At 48.7% G+C, this 17,948-nt stretch overlaps 1 protein-coding gene across 4 annotated transcripts in view; it reads left to right on the forward strand.

Annotated features, from left to right (window-relative positions):
- NEXMIF (neurite extension and migration factor) overlaps window positions 1–17,948 on the forward strand; it is a 156,768-nt gene that overhangs the window by 92,636 nt on the left and 46,184 nt on the right. For 2 of the 4 annotated variants that reach the window (XM_032123546.1, XM_032123544.1), the window contains exon 2: window positions 15,718–15,852. The gene's annotated coding sequence lies outside the window, so the exon portion shown is untranslated. Of the gene's footprint in view, window positions 1–742; window positions 825–1,656; window positions 1,841–15,717; window positions 15,853–17,948 lie in introns of those variants that run through there. The other 2 variants (XM_032123545.1, XM_032123547.1) reach the window with 2 other exon arrangements.

Below are 17,948 nucleotides of genomic sequence, written 5' to 3' on the forward strand. Positions count from 1 at the left end.
CAGAGCTTGGGGGGTTCAGCTTGGAGCAAAGGAGGCTCAGGGGGGACCTTGTGGCTCTGCACAAGTCCCTGACAGGAGGGGGCAGCCGGGGAGGGTTGGGCTCTGCTCCCAGGGAACAGGGACAGGAGGAGAGGGAACAGGCTCTGGTTGTGCCAGGGGAGGTTTGAGTTGGATATTAGGAAAAATTTCTTGGTGGAAAGGTTTGTCCAGCCCTGGCACAGCTGTCCAGGGCAGTGGTGGAGTCCCCGTCCCTGGAAGGGTTTAAAAGCCCTGTGGATGTGGCCTTGGCAGTGCTGGGGAGATGGTTGGACTGGATAATCTCAGAGGGATTTTCCAGCCTAAACAATGCTGTGATTCCATGATTTTAAGAGCTTGGGGTCAGAGCTGTGCTCATCCTGTCTGTGCTGTCAGGTGGTGTTGGGTATTTCTGGTTTGTTCTTTATTTCTGATCCTTGGGCTGTTGCTCCCTCCGCAGACCCAATGCCTTTGGAACTGCCCCATAACTGAGCTCCTGGGGGCTTTTGCTTTGTTGAAAAAACATCATTCTAAGTCCCCATTTTTGGCCAAAATGTCAACTTCCACTTCTTTCTAATCCCCTTCTAATTTGAGAGGGAGCACCTGAATTTGCTGATAATCTGTGATTATTCCATGCTAATCCTGCCATTGTAGAGGATGGCTCTGCTGGACACTCAGCAGATGAGTTAATTATTTTCCTTTATATTAGCTGCCCTCCAGGCCAGACATCCCAACAGCTTCTGGTCCATCTTTGTCACCTTCACTGTTCAACGTGGTTTAGTTCTCTGTGCTCTCCTTGCCTGTCGTAGGTAAGATTGTTCAGCATCCCCAAAAAGCATCGTTTTCTTTTCCTTGGGTAGCAGTTTTACCAGATAAATCACTGCTGCCTGGTTATTTTGCAGGCTGTGGGATGTGGGGTGCCCTTTGGAGCAGGCAGCCCAAGCTAAATCCCAGGATAAGGCTTGGCACAAAAGCTCAGGGTTACAGGCAAACAGGAGAAAATCACTGGAACCTCACAGTGTTGCCAGTGCTGGAATATAAAAAAAAACATTTCAAAATGCTGCACTGAACTGCTTAGTTCTGAGCCAGGATCCCAAAATAACCACCTTTCAGTTGGTAAAATAAATTATCGAAGTCTTTCAGATCCAAATGTAATGCTTGGGCAAATTAATCCATTGTTGTATTGTTATAGTGCTCTAATCATATTTTTATATATCCCAGGAGTTGGAACTAAGAAGCATTTTGCTGTCAGTGCAAACACAATAATAAGAATAGTCTTAACAAAGTGACGTGCACTTAGCTGACTTTCTGAAATACATTTCAGCGGAAATTACAGATGCTTTTTTACTTTTCATTATCATTAAGGTCCAAATAACTTCCTTGTGTTGAAACCCAGGCTTGCTTTATCTGCTTCAATAATTATATTGAGGCTCATTATGGACACCTTGTTTGTAATTCTGGCTTTTCTTATTGAATTCTGAATGTGTTATTACAAAAGTATGTACTTTAACAGATGGAGTATATCATGGCAACGTTTAGTTCCAGTTGATCTTTTCTAAAGAGCACGCTGAATGATCTCGGGCTAAATACAACCAAGACAACATCTAGCTGGATTTTTTAATTTTTTTTTTTCCCTAATAGCATTTTCCAGGCTGCTTGGGGGAAAGCAGAGAACAAGAAATGCCACTGGATTGAGCAGGGCAGCTGGAAAAGGTGGGATGATGAAGATCTGGTGATGAGGAAGAGGTGTGGAAGCTGCATCAAAGGCAGGGGAGAGTTCTCCAAGAAAACATCATAGTTGATGTCAAGGTTGTCTCATTTGCCGGTGGGATATTGCTTTAATGGTGTTCTTTTTTCCTCTCCAGTTTACATAATGAGATCAAGCTAATTAAACCATGTCTAGCTCTGGGAAAAGATCAAAATGTGAGCTTTTTTTATTGCACTTTATTAAAACCTTCACCCTGTAATGGAAGATTATAGGAAGTACTTTGCTACCAGTGCATCTTGCTCATCCCTGAAAAATGCAGCTCCTCTTTTGTACCAATACTTTCTGGGTTTTAATTGTTTTTTCTCCAAGTTGACCATATTTTGGGAGCTCTCAGAAGGTGCACAATTGATGTGGTTGGGTTGATTAGGTAAAGCAGTAATAATAAGTAGATGCAGTGAGGTGTTTTATGCAAAAGCCAGCGACAGTAAATCCTTCTGAAAAGTGTCTTCTTCTGTAGAGCTGTGCAGGAGTTGCTTAGCCCAGTTTGTTCAACACATTCCTTGTCTCAGCTGACTGACCATTGCTGGGGGGACACTCAGGGGTCTTCCTGGACCTAAAAATGGTTTTCTTTACAGCCTCCTTACATTCGAATGTATTTTTTTTTCCCATCCAATTTTGCGTTCCTTAAAAAAAGAGAAAAAAAAGAAATGCAGGGGAATGAAATGAAAATATGGTGATTTTTATTGAGGTTAAATGCAGATAACCTCATTGCACTTGGGGATGCTGGTGACTGCTTGCCCTCCCTGCTGTGACAGCAGCTCCAGGTGTGTTGTTGGATGACCCCCACGGTGGCTGATGTCTCACAGAGCTCCTGTGATTCAGCGCTGGCAATCCAGCTGCTGGATTTTCCCCTCTCCAGGGTCACAGGTGAGCCCCCCCTGATGTCAATACCTGTGAGTGTGCGTTGGTGGCACCGCTGTCACTTCGCCAGGGCCCGGAGCGCCGGCGGGTCCGGATTACGGGAGGCTTTCCGGGCTGGTATTAAGGCGAGGAGCTCTTGCCAACATTAATATATGACTGCATTAGATCATCCTAATTATATTTCGAGCTGGAATGATTTCAGAAGCATTGGGAGGCAGCGAGGGCTCTCCCATGCCTTCTCCCCTTGCAGAGGGGGCAAGGTTCAAGTGTTGCTTTCTCTTCCATAGGGGAGGCACAGCTGCGGTGGGGCTGGGAGGGAAGTTTCTCCTGACTGGGCTGAAGTGCAGAGTGCCTTTGAGGGCTCACTCAAATCACTGCATTTTCCCAATTTCTCCAAGGATCTCTCTACTTTGAGCCTCGATGGAGACTTGGTGGAAAAGGAAGGGAAAAAGAAGGGAAGCTTTTGTTTGAGGCGTGTTGCACTGTCCCCACCTGACGGGGTGGCAGTGTAGCTGTGCTCTGCCAGCTCTGTGCTCTTCCTCACCCTGCCAGAGCCCCCATGGAGCCTGGCAGGGGCTGGGATGTGCAGGGGGACCAGGATGTGTGTCCTGGAGGATTTCCCTGCGTCGGTAACGGCACCGTCTCCTGATGAATAAATTGGCTCCATGTGGAAGCAGGGCTGGATCCACAGGGGTCAGCAGGAGCCTCTCCTTGCCTCGATGGGTTTCAGATGAGGCCCTGCAGGACAACTGATGGTGGGTTGGGGTTTTTTTTTAATCTGTGCAAGATCTTAAAATATATTAGGGTTAATGAAATCAGTGCAATTGGGAAGCGCTGCCTGTGACGGACAGATGGCCAAAAGCACTTGGAAGTACAAGTGGGTTTGCACCAGAAGGAGAGCCGGGATCTGGCTGACGGATGCCATGTGCCGTGGGCATGGACTGGTGAGGCAGGAGGAGGGAGCACCCTGAGCTCCCACCCTGCTGAGGTGGTGCTGGTTTGCTCCACCTCAAGGTCCCAATCCTGCCTTGCTCCCGTTGGAATCAATTCCATCCCATCCATGGAGGCAGCGTTTGAGCTCCCAAGTAAAATTTATTCCTTTAAAGAAAGCAGTCCTTGTCATAATTAAAGATATATGTGCGCTTTCTTTTCCTGTTCAACTCCAGAAGCCACTGAACACACTTAATAATGTTTTTTTGCGGTATTTCGGGAGTATGAATGTACATGGAAATTACAGCAAAGGCATCATTTTTTTAACAGCTGTGTTTAGTTGAATAACAGATTTAGAAAGTGCAGACTTTAATTAATCTGTGTTTTCTGCTGGGATTTCAGCACCATCTGATTTACTTTTCATGGCTGAAAAGTGTAACTGTAGTTTTTCCCTTTAGCTGCGAGTTTATCCTCCCAAGAAATCAATTTGGTTCTTCTTTTTCTTAAAGCAAACTCAAGATCAAACTGATGGTACCTGGGATGCAGTACGGGTAATGCCCTGGCTCGGGCTGCTGTGGAGTGGAGAGCAAATAGCTGTCAAATGGTTTGCCTGGAAATGCTGTTTTTCCTCTTCCCTGCCTTGCTGTATATCACAGCAAGCATCCAAATCCTGTCCTGTACTCTGGGGCTGGAGGGCCGTTGGGTGACAGGAAGGTAAGGACTGGTGTTACTGGAGAAACCTCTGAACACAAAGGATTTTTGTGATCTTTGATAGAGTTTTTTTAGTTGGAATTATGGTAGGGAGACTCTCTGTGCTCGGTCCTCATTGTAAAACATGTTTGTGTGAGGCTGTTGCTGTAACTCTGCAGGTGTTCCTCAAAAATTTCTCTCCTGGAGGTGCTGGGGGGTGCCTGGGGGTTACAAACGGTGGTGGAAGCAGAGTCGGGGATTGGGGAACTGTAATGTTAAATTGCATTTCTCATGCGCTCTTGGTCACTCGTTGCTCCGTCTCTGTCAGGATCAGTGTGAGTGTTGTGAACATGCAGAGGTTCCGTGGCTCTGGTTTGGGATTTTTCTTTTAAAATCAGCTTGTTGTGGAAATGGATCCTTGTCCCACCTCTACTTTTGCCCTGGGACAAAGTTCCCTGAGCTGAGATGAGAACTTGTGCCTGGGTGGTTGGAGTTGCTCAGTCGAGTTGCTCCTCTCAATGTCTGCTGGCTCTGGAGAATCCACAGGGGAATCAGTGTCTTTGTCATCCAAACCCTTGTGTGAACCAGGTGTTTTTTTTTCCCTGGGAGGGTGGGCAGGCCCTGGCACAGGGTGCCCGGAGGAGCTGTGGCTGCCCCTGGATCCCAAGGCCAGGCTGGACGGGGCTTGGAGCAGCCTGGGATGGTTTAAGGTGTCCCTGCCCATGGCAGGGGGTGGCACTGGATGCTGTTCAAGGTCCCTTTCCAAACCATTCCGTGATTCTGTGAAGAAGGAAAGCTGCTTGGACCCTCTCTGGATAGTGGTGTGCTCCCAGTAGCTCGTCGTGAGCTGGGTTGGATGGGAGGAAGTTTTTTACAAAAGAAGGGCATTACTTGCATTCTTGGAGAAGTCTGTGTAACTTTAGTTACTGTCAGATGTACTTTCCCCCCTATTTCTATTTCCTTAGGTTGGCGCGGGGTGTGATGTCTTAAGGGCTTTGTGTGCAAAGCCCACAGGGGCAGAAGGGAAGCAGCGCTTTTAGAGTCTGAGTGGGATTTTAGGATGGCTGCTAATCTGAATAAGATTAAAAAAAAAATCTTGATGGGCTTTAAAACTTATTTTAATTAAGGTTTTTCCTTTCATCTCACCAAAGCCCTGAATTAGCTCCTTCATTCTCTCACAAATACACACAGTCCCTGCTGGTACAGGCGTTGAAACGCATGGAGAGCTTCAGCTGAAGGGTCAAATCCAGATTGGGAAGCATCCTGTGCCCAAAATGAATTAAAGCAGGGTTTGGGCAAAGTTAAAAAAGGCCAAACTACCCATCTGCCTGCCTGGTCTGGAGGATGCTGGGATTCTCCAGAGGAATCCTGTGCTTCCCAGCTTTATTGAAGAATGTGGGACTGGGAGAGCTGCTGTTACCAGCCCATGGAGCTGCAGATTTGACACGGTGGTTTTTTTGCTCTGTAAAGGCTTGTCCAGACACTTGGGCCTTTTTGTGGTGCTCCACACCCTTGGATGGTTTTGCTCCACATCCTTGGATGGTTTTGCTCCACACCCTTGGATGGTTTTGCTCCAGTGATTTTGCTCCATGGGCTTTGCCCCTGGAGGTTTGGGAGGCAATGCTTGGTGGGAACTGGATGCAGCAGGGTCCTGGGCCCAGGTCTCCCTGCCTGGGAGATGATGCTGTGAGCTGCTCTGGATGTCTGGGGCTTTCCATGACGTTCCTGGTGTGATTTCTGCTAAACCTGGCGTATTCTGACACAACATTTTGGCCTCGATGAATTGATGGACAAACTCAACAGGAATTTTTCGAATAGCTCCACACTGCAGCTCTCATGCTGTGCCAGGTTTTGCCTGGGGCATCACTTGATAAAGGCTGGTGAGTGTCCCATCCTCTGTGGGGTGATCCGGGGTGCAGCCGAGCCTCCCTGCGTGGGCTTGATGTTCCCTTCCCCAACACGAGCTCCGAGAGCGTCTCTGGAGCGGCTGTTCCATGGGGTGACCCACTCGCTGCAAAGTTTGACCCAGGCACGGTGCCAGCCCGAAGGAAGGCTGACAAGTAATCAGGAATCAAAGGAGCCACCTGCACGCCACGGGGAGCCGCTCACCGGGTGGCAGGCGAGCGGTGCCAGCGCTCATCGCCGAGCCTTGTTCTCCAGCCCCGCTTCCCAGGGAGGCGGCGCGGGAGGGGGCTGCTCCCTCCCTGGCTTCTCCGTGCCCTCAGCAGGGATTTTGAGAGGGATGTGAGGTGGGATCCTGGCTGTGCGGATGTGCCAGGACCCTGCTTCGTCAGGGGGAGAACCACGGGGGAGTGTTGAGAGCGATGGGGTTGGGCTGCAGCATCTTTGGGGCTGCTGATGCTGCGGCAGAGGAGAGAGGACAGCTGAGCTGAGCCAGTCACCATGTGAAATTCCCACTGCTTTGGCTGTGTAAACCCACAGGCTGCACTGCCAGCAAATAGCCAGGGAGGAAAATAAGGCCTTTTAAAGAGCATTTTTATCTTCTGCTGGTTGGTAAGAATGGCCCTGGCGGGCGGGAGGGAGGCAGAGGGGTGGCGTGATGTGCAGATGCCGCTGTCACTGCACACGTGCTCCCGGGGTGTGCTCACCCAGCCTGGAGCTGGCAGCTCCCCATTCCCACTTCAGGGGGCAGAGAGGATTTGTTTTGGAGAGGGAGAGTGTGAGATGTGTGTGTGACCACATAATGACTTGGGTTTTATGTCGAAGGAAGGCACATGGAAGTCACCACCCCCCTCCAGCCCCACGCCACCCCATGCCTGTCACCCACAGAAGGATCTGGTCCAATATATCCTATTTTTGGTCTCATATCAGGATAGGCCTTGATAGGATCTCTTTTAAACAGCAAGGGAAATTCACTCCTGCCATTCTCCCAGGGATAATGCAGTGGATTTGGAGCAGTCCCTGCCCTTTCCCTGCTGTGCCAACTGCAAGGCAAGGGAAAGCCGGTCTGCAAAGTGCTGCGAAAGGAAACTCGCTCCTGCGAAGCTGGGCCAAAAATGAGGGGTTTTTATAGTGTACAAATGTTACCTACAGCTATTTATACACCCTCCTCAAAGGCTATTTATACCCTTCCCCTGCTTTTGTGCTGCTGGCTGGAGAAAATCCTTACATTAGATGTTTTCAGCAGCGTGGGATGTTCTTCAGCCGTCGCCCAACTGCAGGACCGTCTGTTTCCAACATCATTCCTGGAAGAAGAGGGCGATTCATGGGCCGCAGCCACTGCCACAGCTCTGAAAGCAGGGTTGGCATCGTGGGTGCCAGTCTGATGAAGGGGAGAAGGGGGTAAAATGCCTGATCATAGCAGTGTTAATGAAAGCCATCAGTTCATACAGCTGGGGGGGGTGGCTTGTTGCATCAAGGGTCAGGAGTAAGTTTTTCCCCCCTTTCCCACATCGTGCAGTCGATCAGGAGCAGTGTAAGGTTATTTTATTGTTTCCAGGAGCGCCGGACCCAGGCTCCCTGCGGGAGGTCGCATGCTTGGCTTGCTGCATCATTGATCCAGCCTGCCAGAGAAATTCTTTATTCCTCTTAAATGTGGACTTGCACTTAGAAAGCAAACAATCCTTTAACATTTCTGAGGCTGAAAGCAGAAAAATGAGTGGCTTTTGTCATCAGGGATGCTGTCTTTTTTGATCGCTCTGGGAATCCAAGGGAATGTGCTACCCAACAAAGAGCAATTTTGTTAAGAAAAAAAAAAGGGGGGGGAAAAGGGAAGGGATTGCAGCTTCCTGTGCTCTGGATAATTGGGGCTGTCTCCTCTGCAGCTCCACGGCACTCCAGTGACTGGGTTTGGAAGTTGAATGGTTTTCAGGTTTCCCTGACTCAACACCATGAAGTTTCCAGTTCAGTTTATACCGGCTGGCACTGGTGTGCTGAGTTTGGCAGCCACCCCTTTGTGCAGTCGTGGATATTTGCTTATGACAGATAAATGAAAATCTCTTCATTATCTTTGGAAAAATGCTGTGTCCTGTTAAAACATCATCGCTGTGTCCGAGATTGGTTTTGGTTTTAGAAATGTGAAGGAATGGCTTTTTGTGGAAGGCTTGTCCCAGAGGAGTCTCCAGGAGCAGAACCTGGTTTACCTTGGTCTCCTGCATTTGAATTTTGCCTTCCTGCAGCTGAGGTTGCCTCTGTCACTGCCCCTTATTTCCAAGATACTCTGGTGATCCTGCGTGGATCAACACTGTGTCTTGTGCCACAGGGCTGTGGTGCACAGGAAGCTCCCGGGTGGTTCCTGAGCTTTTCCAACGCTGATGGGGCCGGGACATCATTGATGCCACTTTTCAAGCACCATGAAATTGGGCAATAATGCTTCCTTTGAGATGGTGCTTGGTTTTTCTTATCCCAAGCCAAACTTTTCCAAGGTAGCCTGCAAGATCTCAGTGCCACAGGCTCTGGCTCCCGGGTTCTGCCGACGGGGAGAAGCCTGTGCAGTGTTTGTAAATCCTCTTCTCCATTGCCCTCACTACTTCTGTTGTCCCTTTCTCCACGATGACAAAAAGGTGACTTTCTGTCATTATTTTGTGCAGAAAGAACCTTCCGACTCCTCCTGAACCCGCAAATGGATTTCTCAACCTCCAGCCGTCCGAGGTGTAAATGAGATGGGAGCGGGGGCTTTGCACAAATCCCACCTTCTTGCCAGCAGCCTGCTCCCTGCCTGCTTCATTTCACATTTTTCTCCCCTAATAGGGATTATTTTTTCCAGAAATGCCCCCCAGATTTGTTCATTCTTAGTGCTGGCGGGCTGGCATCAGGAGGTGCTGGCGCTGTGCAGCACCAGGGGCAGGGACCCCCAAATTCCAAACAATCGTGATGTACTGTGCGGCTTGGGCAAAGTGCATTTGTTGCCTTGGAAACAAATAGCAGCAGTGTACAACTCAATGAAATTTATGGAATCAACTTCAATAAATCTTGATGATAAATGTGCAAAAACATACCCAGTTTGATGAAGATCTCCAGTATGCAGATGTGAAGGATGGTAGTAAGTTATGTAAGTGCTTTGGCGCCGATTTTGGGCTGCCACGGTCGTGTTCCTATAATATGGGCTTTTTTTGTTGTTTCTGAGGAAGCTGTCTGCTGCTTTTCATAGATACGGCATTTAATTTTAATTTCCAGGGTATCTTTTAGTTTAATTGGCATGCTGGATGATTACAGTGGGTTGTTTTGTCTTTTGCAAAGCCTGATTCACATCAAACTCGGGATAAAAATAAAATTGAGAGCGGTGGCAATCCAAGGGAGCACAGAGTGCCACGTCGCCCGCCTCCAAGAAGGGTGCAAAATTTCACAAATTAATTAAAGCAGTTATGTAGGACATCTCCCTAATTCCTTGTGTCAGCCTGTGAGTGTTCCAGATGGGGGACAGGTCAGGGATTTTGTAGTTACGGCCAAGCTCTGTGGCAGATTTTGCTCTCACATGGAAAGGTCTCTGTTTACCTGTGCATAGGGACAGGGTAGGTTTATTGTATCTCAGCCAGTGATATTTTCTAAAATTGATATTTTTCATTCCTGGTTTGACCTGTGGATCGATGAAGGTTCAGGAACATCAGTGGACTTGTCTGGAGATGATGCTGTAAACCTTTAACACAGCCCTTAATGCAATGAGATGTTTTCCCATTAGTTCCCTTGCCTTTTCTCCTTACAGGGCCTTATTCTCCACAATTTTCTGCCAGGTCAGGAAGCACTGGGAATATTTGTTTCTTCCTTTCGTGGTGTGTTGGGCCCCAGTTTTTCCCTTCAGCAGCTGAAGGGAGCTGCATGAGGCCACACCCTCTGTCCCCTCTGCTGCAGCCACCCCATCCTGCTGGGCAGGGACCCGAACCCAAGCCTGCCCGCATGGACAGGGACGTCAGAGAATCCCAGAATGGGCTGGGTTGGAAGGGACCTTAAAACCCATCCAGTTCCACCCCCTCTGCCAAGGGCAGGGACACCTCCCACTGTCCCAGGTTGCTCCAAGCCCCAATGTCCAGCCTGGCCTTGGGCACTGCCAGGGATCCAGGGGCAGCCCCAGCTGCTCTGGGCACCCTGTGCCAGGGCCTCCCCACCCTCCCAGGGAACAATTCCTGCCCAATATCGCATCTAAGCCTCCCCCCTGCCAGTGTGGAGCCATTCCCTGTGTCCTGTCCCTCCATGCCCTTGTCCCAAGTCCCTCTCTAGCTCTTCTGGAGCTCCTTTAGGCACTGGAAGGTGTTACAAGGACATTATCACCTTTCAGAAGTTGCCTCCCTGTATCTTAAGCCAGTTTCTCTGCAGAGGCCTCTTCTTCCCACCCTGCCCACAAGGTGCTTTGGTTTTGATGAACACTGGAGCTCTCTTGGGTGGACTTCTTAACCTTGGCCCTCCCTTTTCCTTCTCTTACAACATCTTTTTAACTCCTGGCATGAAATTGTTTGAGAACGTAATGACTTCATGTTAGTGCTGTCCTTGGACTGTCTGTGAGCGAAAAAAGTCCAGCCAGGATCCTGCTCCTGCCCTGGCACCTGGATTGCTGCCGCTGTTTCAGAGGCACCACTTTAATTTGTTACTTGGATCTACCCAGATTCCCAGCCAAGCCCTTGTGTTGCTCAGTATCTTCCAGCCCACAAAGTCAGTGCTTCCCTGTGTCAGCCCTAATGTGTTGTATGGATTAGGGAAATCCCTGTGGATGTTGAGGATCACGCCTGCAGATCACCCCAGGTCTGGTAGCGGAGCTTGGGATGCAGCTCTGCAGAACCCGGGGCTTGCCCAGAGCTCATCACAACGGATTTTAATTTATTTGGTGCTGGGTGTATTCCTCACCTTGGCTGGGATCAAAATCCGAGTTTCCCTTCGATTTCCTCAGGTGTGGAGGGCTGGAAACCCAAAGGGCTTCTCCAGAAACCCCGGGCACGTGGGATGGTTGCTGAGCTCTGCTCGGATGTTTACAGACCAGCAGAGCTCTTCCCATTAACATACAACTGTATAAATCAGCTTGAACTCCGTTAGGAGCTAAATTTAGTGACTCACTAACTCCTTTTTGATATGTTTTTATAATTTCATTGTATTATGACATTTGATTTTAAATTTGCATGAGTAAATGAGCCTCTTACTAAGTCAGGTAAAAAGATTTTTCACTTATCTACCATGAAATAAGACATTAAAAAAATAGTGAGAAGAGAAAGCAATGTATCCTTGACATATTTAGTTTACATTTTTTCCAACTGTGCTGACTGAACGTTTCTAGCCATTAATGATCCAATAAAGCTGTTTGTACCGCTTTAACAGGCAAAATAATTTCACATTAGGAATACATTTTGAAATTAATTTAGTATTTTGTGGGGGAACCCTATTTTTGGAAAATACAAATTTACATTTAATTGCACTCACAATCTGACTTGGAAGATGCAGCGAGTGAAAACTGGCCTTTTATGGTTCACCTCCAAATAGTAAAGTCCATGGAGGCAGTTAACGGTAGTGAACAACTTTAATTGGGATTTCCAGGACTTGTTCAATGAATTTCCTGCAGGGTTCCTTAAAAATACCCCCTGAGCAGTGAAGCTCCTGCAGCTGGTGAAAGATGAGACCACACACCTTCATGCCTGGTGTTCCACCAGCTTCTGATTCACTAACGTGGATTTATGGGTTGGCTTTTTCAAGTATTTCTGAACTTTTATTCAGGATAACCTTGGCAAGACCTGAACAACTTTGGGATTTGCACTTCAAAAGTATTTTCATTTTCCCTCTCATTTCCTACTGGAGAGGAGACCACCCAAGGTCCTGCTGCCAGTGGCACCTGGGGGATGGATGTGGGGAGCACCCCTTTGTTTTGTTCAGGTGATGAGCAGCAAGGAGATGGCACTGGTAGATCCTTTGGTCCTGACCTGGGCTCTGGTGATGAGCTCACAGGGAGGTGAAAGTTCCTCTGTTAATTACCCAGCTTTTTGACTCTCTCCATCTCTCTGGACGCCACCAGCTTTAAATTTTTTTGTGTTACTGATATTTTTTCTTCTCTTTCCCCCCGTTTCATTAACAGTGACAGATGCTTTTAATTAAAAAGAGAAGGCAAAACAAAATCCCGAGTAAAACAAAAAGAGAATATTCTAATTTGGCGTGACATTATGAGGCAGGATGGCTCCCGGCATCCAAGGTATGGAAAAGGTCATCTTCCACAGCTCCAGCCTTTTGCAACAGTGGAATTAAGTTCAAACTCAGGCTGGTTTTGAAGTCTTAAGTCTCTCCAGGGATTCCTTTCATAACATCTTCGAACTGGATAACACTACAGTAAATGAAATACACTGCACTGGATTAAAGGGTTATTTCCCCTGTGTGTCGAGCTGACACAGAATCCCAACCCTCAGGTTGCCTCCGAGTTGTCTCTATCTGCTGATACCCTCCCTGCTTTACATAACAGCTCTCAGAGTTTTTGCAGGGAAACTTTTGCCATTATTTATTCGGCCCCGGCGCCCGCGGAACGATTTTATGCAGCGAGGAGCTGAAATAAAGCAACTAAACGGGGAGGAATTCAACGGGCTTCAAAACGTGAGGGAAGCAATGCAGGGAAGAGCAGAGCTGCCTCTCCAGGTCTGTGGTGCTGCTCTGTCATTTGTGCTGCAGCACAAACTGTGGCTGTGCCCGCATTGCCACTCACACTTCCAGTGGCAGAGCCCGCAGGAGCAACGGGGCTGAGAAATGCTGCTGTGCTCTGAGCTGACTCTTCCAGCAGCCACAATTTGTTAGGGGTCGTTTGCAATGTGTTTTCTTGTAGAACAAATGTTCCTTTTGACTTTGAACTTGGTGCCTGCTGCAGCTCATGCGGGTGTTGTTGAGGGACGGGCACCCAAACCGCTGCCATCTGCTGAGCTCCAGAGCACGGGGAAAAAACAGTGCCTTGAAATCTTGGAGCACTGGCTCCTCCAGCTCCACTGTGCCGTGCCATGGCCAGTGCCCTGTGCCAGGGTGGCCTCTTGATGCTCATCTCCAAGCTTGGCATGACAAATCACAGTGGGCATCTGTTGAACCTGCTCTGGAACTGCACAAATGGTCTTGATCCTTTGTTTCCCCCACCAAAACAGTGATGAAAGACCCCTCCAGAATCATGGGGAGCCTGTGAGACTCGAACTGTGCACCGACATTTTGACAAGGAAAAGGGAGAGAACTGTTTCTTCCTCTGTGACTCCTCCCATTGTATGTTATCCAAGGCTGGCTGGGTCAGATGGAAAACTGGAGTTGTGCTATGAAGTGTTTGAGATAAAATGGATCCTCCGTATGCTTGATCCATTTGGGGTTGGCAGAAACAGGGCACTGTGCTCTGTGTGTCCCTGTGTACCTCTGGATCCTACTTTTTGCTGAATCTCTGCTGCCACTGTGGCTTGGTTTCCTTCCACACCACGGTTTCCTCTGGATGTGCTTATGGATACCACTGGAACAACCACTGCTCCTCCCAACCAACCCCAAACTCCTGTCCTAAGAGCTGGGGGATTGGTGGGGCTGCTGCTCTTCACAGGGATGGGGAGATGCTCCTGATAATGCTAATGTGCTTTGTCTCCATGAACTTTTGGGATGAGATGTTGGGACCTGGGGCTCTGTGGAAGGTGTTCAGCAGGATTTGTCCCTGCTGGAGGGTTTCTGCTGGCAAGGAGGTGACCCCACAGGCATCAGGTTCCTCTGTTTCCAAGTGTTATTCACATAATAAACACCCACGGGCATTAAGAACGTGGGAAACGATACTTTGGGGATTCTGCTGTCCACGAGTAATTGAAATCAAGGACGTTTTTAGATTTCCCTCTTACTGAACAATCTGGGAGCAGAAGCGAGGGCAGGGAATTGCGGGTGCTGGGTAGGTGGAGGTACCCTCACGCACCCACAGCCCCCGAGACAGTCGGTGTCTTTCCAGGAGGTCTGAAATCTCCCTGGAAAAGCTGGGACATATTGAAAATCTGCTCCGAGCTCTTAGCACTTCCTCCAGATTATTTCTTCGAGGATTTAAAAATATATTTTAAAGCACTAAAATAAATGTTAATGAGTCTGCATGGCTTGGGGCTAACAATAGTATTTCTATTTCCATCCAGCAGCCTGGCAGGGCATTTGGCGATGGAAGAGCTGGATGTGGAGACCTGGCTGTTTCTTTCTGACTTGGTCCTTGATGTCTTGAACAGTTTTATTCTCTTGTGCTTTACTTTCCCTGTTTTGCTAAATAGCAGTGAAAAAGCTTCCTTGCTTTGTTCAGGCACCTGGGATTTATCAAAGGCCTCTGGGCAAGTGTTAAATGCTGAGCTGGGTATAAAAAGCGTTGTTTAGTGTTATGTTTATACCTCTTCAATGTTAGCATGTATTTTTATATACTCCTTGCGGTGACCTTTGTGTTTTTCCAACCAAGCAGACAATCTCCTTGACTCAGGGGGTTGGTTTTTTCCACTGCCTGCCGTGGCATCTTCGAAACGATTTTGTAAATATGCTTTTTTTGGGGTGTTTTCAGTGTTTGGGCTGGGACTCACGGTGCTGGAGGTGCCAGTTGCATACAGTGGATGGGAGAGTTGCCGTGAGGAAAATAATAGCATGGAAGTCCATTCCTCTCATTCCTCACCTTCCTTGTTCCTCTCAGCTACGATGAAACGATATTTTAAGGATCCCAGGCTGCCATGTTCGATGGGCAGTGATCTGGGGGGTACCCCAAGCCTTAAGGAGCCTGCACAGGAGCAGGGCACAGAGTTGGTGGCGGGGAGAGGTGTAGGAGTAAGTGGGATGGCAGGAATTCAACCCTGGCACCGTGTCAAAGGCAGTGAGCCCTGCTCGGAGCAGCTGCGTTCCCTGGGACTGCGGGAAGCCAAATGGTTTGTTTGTCTGTTTACATGGATCTGTGGGGCTGTGTAGGGGAAAACCACTTAGCAGAGATTCTGCTATTAAAGCAGATGGTGGGAGATTAATCTGGTTTTTAGGGGGGCACTTGCTGGTACGATGACCACGTTATTAATTCCTTCCTGTGCTAGGAGTCCTTCCGTCGTTCCAGGGGATGGGGGAATTGTGTTTCCTGAAGCTCTCAGCTCCTTCCTCGCTTCCTCACAAGCTGATGTGGTATTTTGGGAAGCAGAGGAGCGTTTGTCAGGGTCGTTGCTGCAGTTCCTCTACCCGTGCTCCTTCCATGCTGTCCTCTGCTCCAGCCCTTCCCCGTGCTCCCACAGCAGTTCCAGCTGCCTCCTGGCCCTCCTGCAGACCAGCAGCAGTCCCTTTGCTGCTGCTGGAACGCTGGTTGGTAGCCTAGATTCCCTTTTTTCCCCTTCCATTTTAGAAATTGCTCTTTTTTTCCCCCCTGCCGTATCGCTGACAGCCGCGTTCTCCTTGACAGTTGTGATATTTGTATGTGTGCATAAAAACAGTAGGAAGCATTTATGTAGGTGTCACTAATTTAATTTAATATAATCTGATCTGTATGTATAGGGGAGGACTGCTCTGCACTGAAAATGCTTCTCTTTATTTTCCAGTCTCCATCGTCATCAAATACAACTCCTGTCATTCTCCTCTTCCATTCACCTACCCAAAGACCAAATCTGGAAATAGTAACCAAAAGAGAAGCCTACGTCACACACAGAGCAGGGAAAGGTTGAAATAATTGAAGGGTAAGTGATTTTTTTTCTTTTCCCTCTTATTCTGTGTGTAAAGCTACAATAGGAAGTGCAAGACTGTATAAAGAAGCTGTTAAGCACACACACAGCTGCTCTGTGTGCAAAGTGGAAAAAATGACTGAAATCCTGCTTTGCTGATCAAAGAAAGGTGAGAAAGTACCCAGGAGGGCCAATTTGGAGTGTTGGTGCTGGTTCTGCTCGCCCTGGATCCGTATCTGCTCCTGCCTGGGCGGGAGCAGAGGCTCTGCACAGGCTGGCATGGCTTTGGCTGGTCTGAAGGAGCTTCCCAGCTGGGAGGGAGCCGGGATATCGGAGTCTCCCGCTGCTGAAGAGCTCTTGTGTCATTTCCTTCTCTCTTCCCCACTTCAAACCCCTCTCAGCTGGGGTGGTGAGCTGTGTGCGTGGGGCAGGATGTTTTGCCTTGCTCCTGCTCTCTGCAATCCCTTTTCCTGGAGAGCAACCTGGCGGTGCCTGTGCCGGGATTTTCCGAAGGGAAGCGTCGATGGGGGCTGGAGGAGGAACAAGCTGACTGGCAGAGCAAGGAGGCCTCTCCCTGGAAGTGTTTGCCTTCAGGCTTTCCTTTTGCTGCGAGGGTGGCGAATGAGATAGGAGGAGATAGAAAAGCAGCTTTTGTGAAATTCAGAACCCTGGCTGAAGCATTAGTGAGCTCCAAATGGTAAGGAGCTCATTTTCCCACCCCATTCCCAGCTCTGTGCTTGCATATATTGTATTTCCACACATGTCCTGGTGTGGATGGACAGGATATGCCTTCGCTTGCGTTTGAGAACTTCTCTTTAAACATCTGGGTTTTTTGGTTTATTGCTGTTGTGGGTTTGTTGGGTTTTTTTTCACCCCTGCAATGTTTGTTCATGCAAAATTCATATCTGGGAAGGGCATCTTAGATCGCTGCTTCTGAGTCAAAAAGGGAAAGTATGGAAGTGAAAAGAGAGATTGTATCGTTTAAGAAATATGATTCATGAATTAATCCTCGTCTGCTCCACCATCTGTGGCGTGTGTTTCAACACAGAAATCCTGGGTTATATCTCTTTAAAAAGCTTTCTTCTTGCTCACTGCCTGAGTTTGCTGCAGCTCTAATGGGGAATTCGCTTCTTTTTGGGGAGAGAGCAGTGGGTTTTATTCATAGCCTGGGCAGGTTACCCCAGCCTGTGGCCAAGCTGTAGGTCACTGAGGAGGGTGCAGAGCTCTGTGTTTTGGGGAGTGCCAGCTCTCTGTGCAATGCCGTGAGCCTGATGTGCAGGCAAAGCTCGTGCCTGACTGTTTTTGCTGTGGAATTGTGGCTGGATCTCTGGAGCAAGAGATGGGCAGCAGTGGCAGGAGGTACAGGAACCGGTCAAGATCCTTCTGGAAAAGAAGTGACTCTTTCTGAAATGGACTGGGGGGTATTTTGGACTTGTGCTCCAGAAAATAAAGCACTGAGGTAGTTCCCATTCTGTCTTTCCTGGTGATGTTTTTGTAATTTCTTGGTAGATACAGAGAAAGGAAAGGGGAGGTTTCCCATCTTGGCCCCGAAAAGGAGCTGCCACGCTTTGTGCCTCCAGGAGAAATGGGGGATGAAGGGACACTGGGAGTTCTGGGGGTGACCTTTTTCTGAGTGGATTCTTTGAATTGTTTCCCAGATTTCTGCAGGGAACAACTTTCCTTTTTAAACATATTTCTCAGGTTCCTCTTCCTGAAGCAGGTGAGACCCAAGATGTGTGAGCCCTTGTCATCCTTCCTGGACAGCGTTGCAATACTGCATCCACCATCAATCCCTCTGCTGGATCGCTCCTTTTCCTGGCCCTGGGATTTGCCCCATCAGTTTTCTCCCATGCCTCATGTGAGATGCTGGTAAAAGCCTGAGTGTTTTCCCCGTTGTTCTGGAGGATGATCCGAGGTGGTGCATGTTGGGTGGCCTCAGCCCTTGCCACAGCTCACGGTGGCCTCAGCCCGTGGCTCGGTGATGCTCCCACGTGGCCACAGCCCCTCCTGTGCCGGTGCCACTGATGTGAGCACGGCCCTGGCCAGCTCTGCTCCCGCTGATGGATGGAGGTGATCCAGGAGCTGAGTCCCACAGTGAAATATTGCGGGTT

Source organism: Corvus moneduloides, chromosome 14 (genome assembly GCF_009650955.1).
Source record: "Corvus moneduloides isolate bCorMon1 chromosome 14, bCorMon1.pri, whole genome shotgun sequence".
Classification (NCBI taxonomy): domain Eukaryota; kingdom Metazoa; phylum Chordata; class Aves; order Passeriformes; family Corvidae; genus Corvus; species Corvus moneduloides.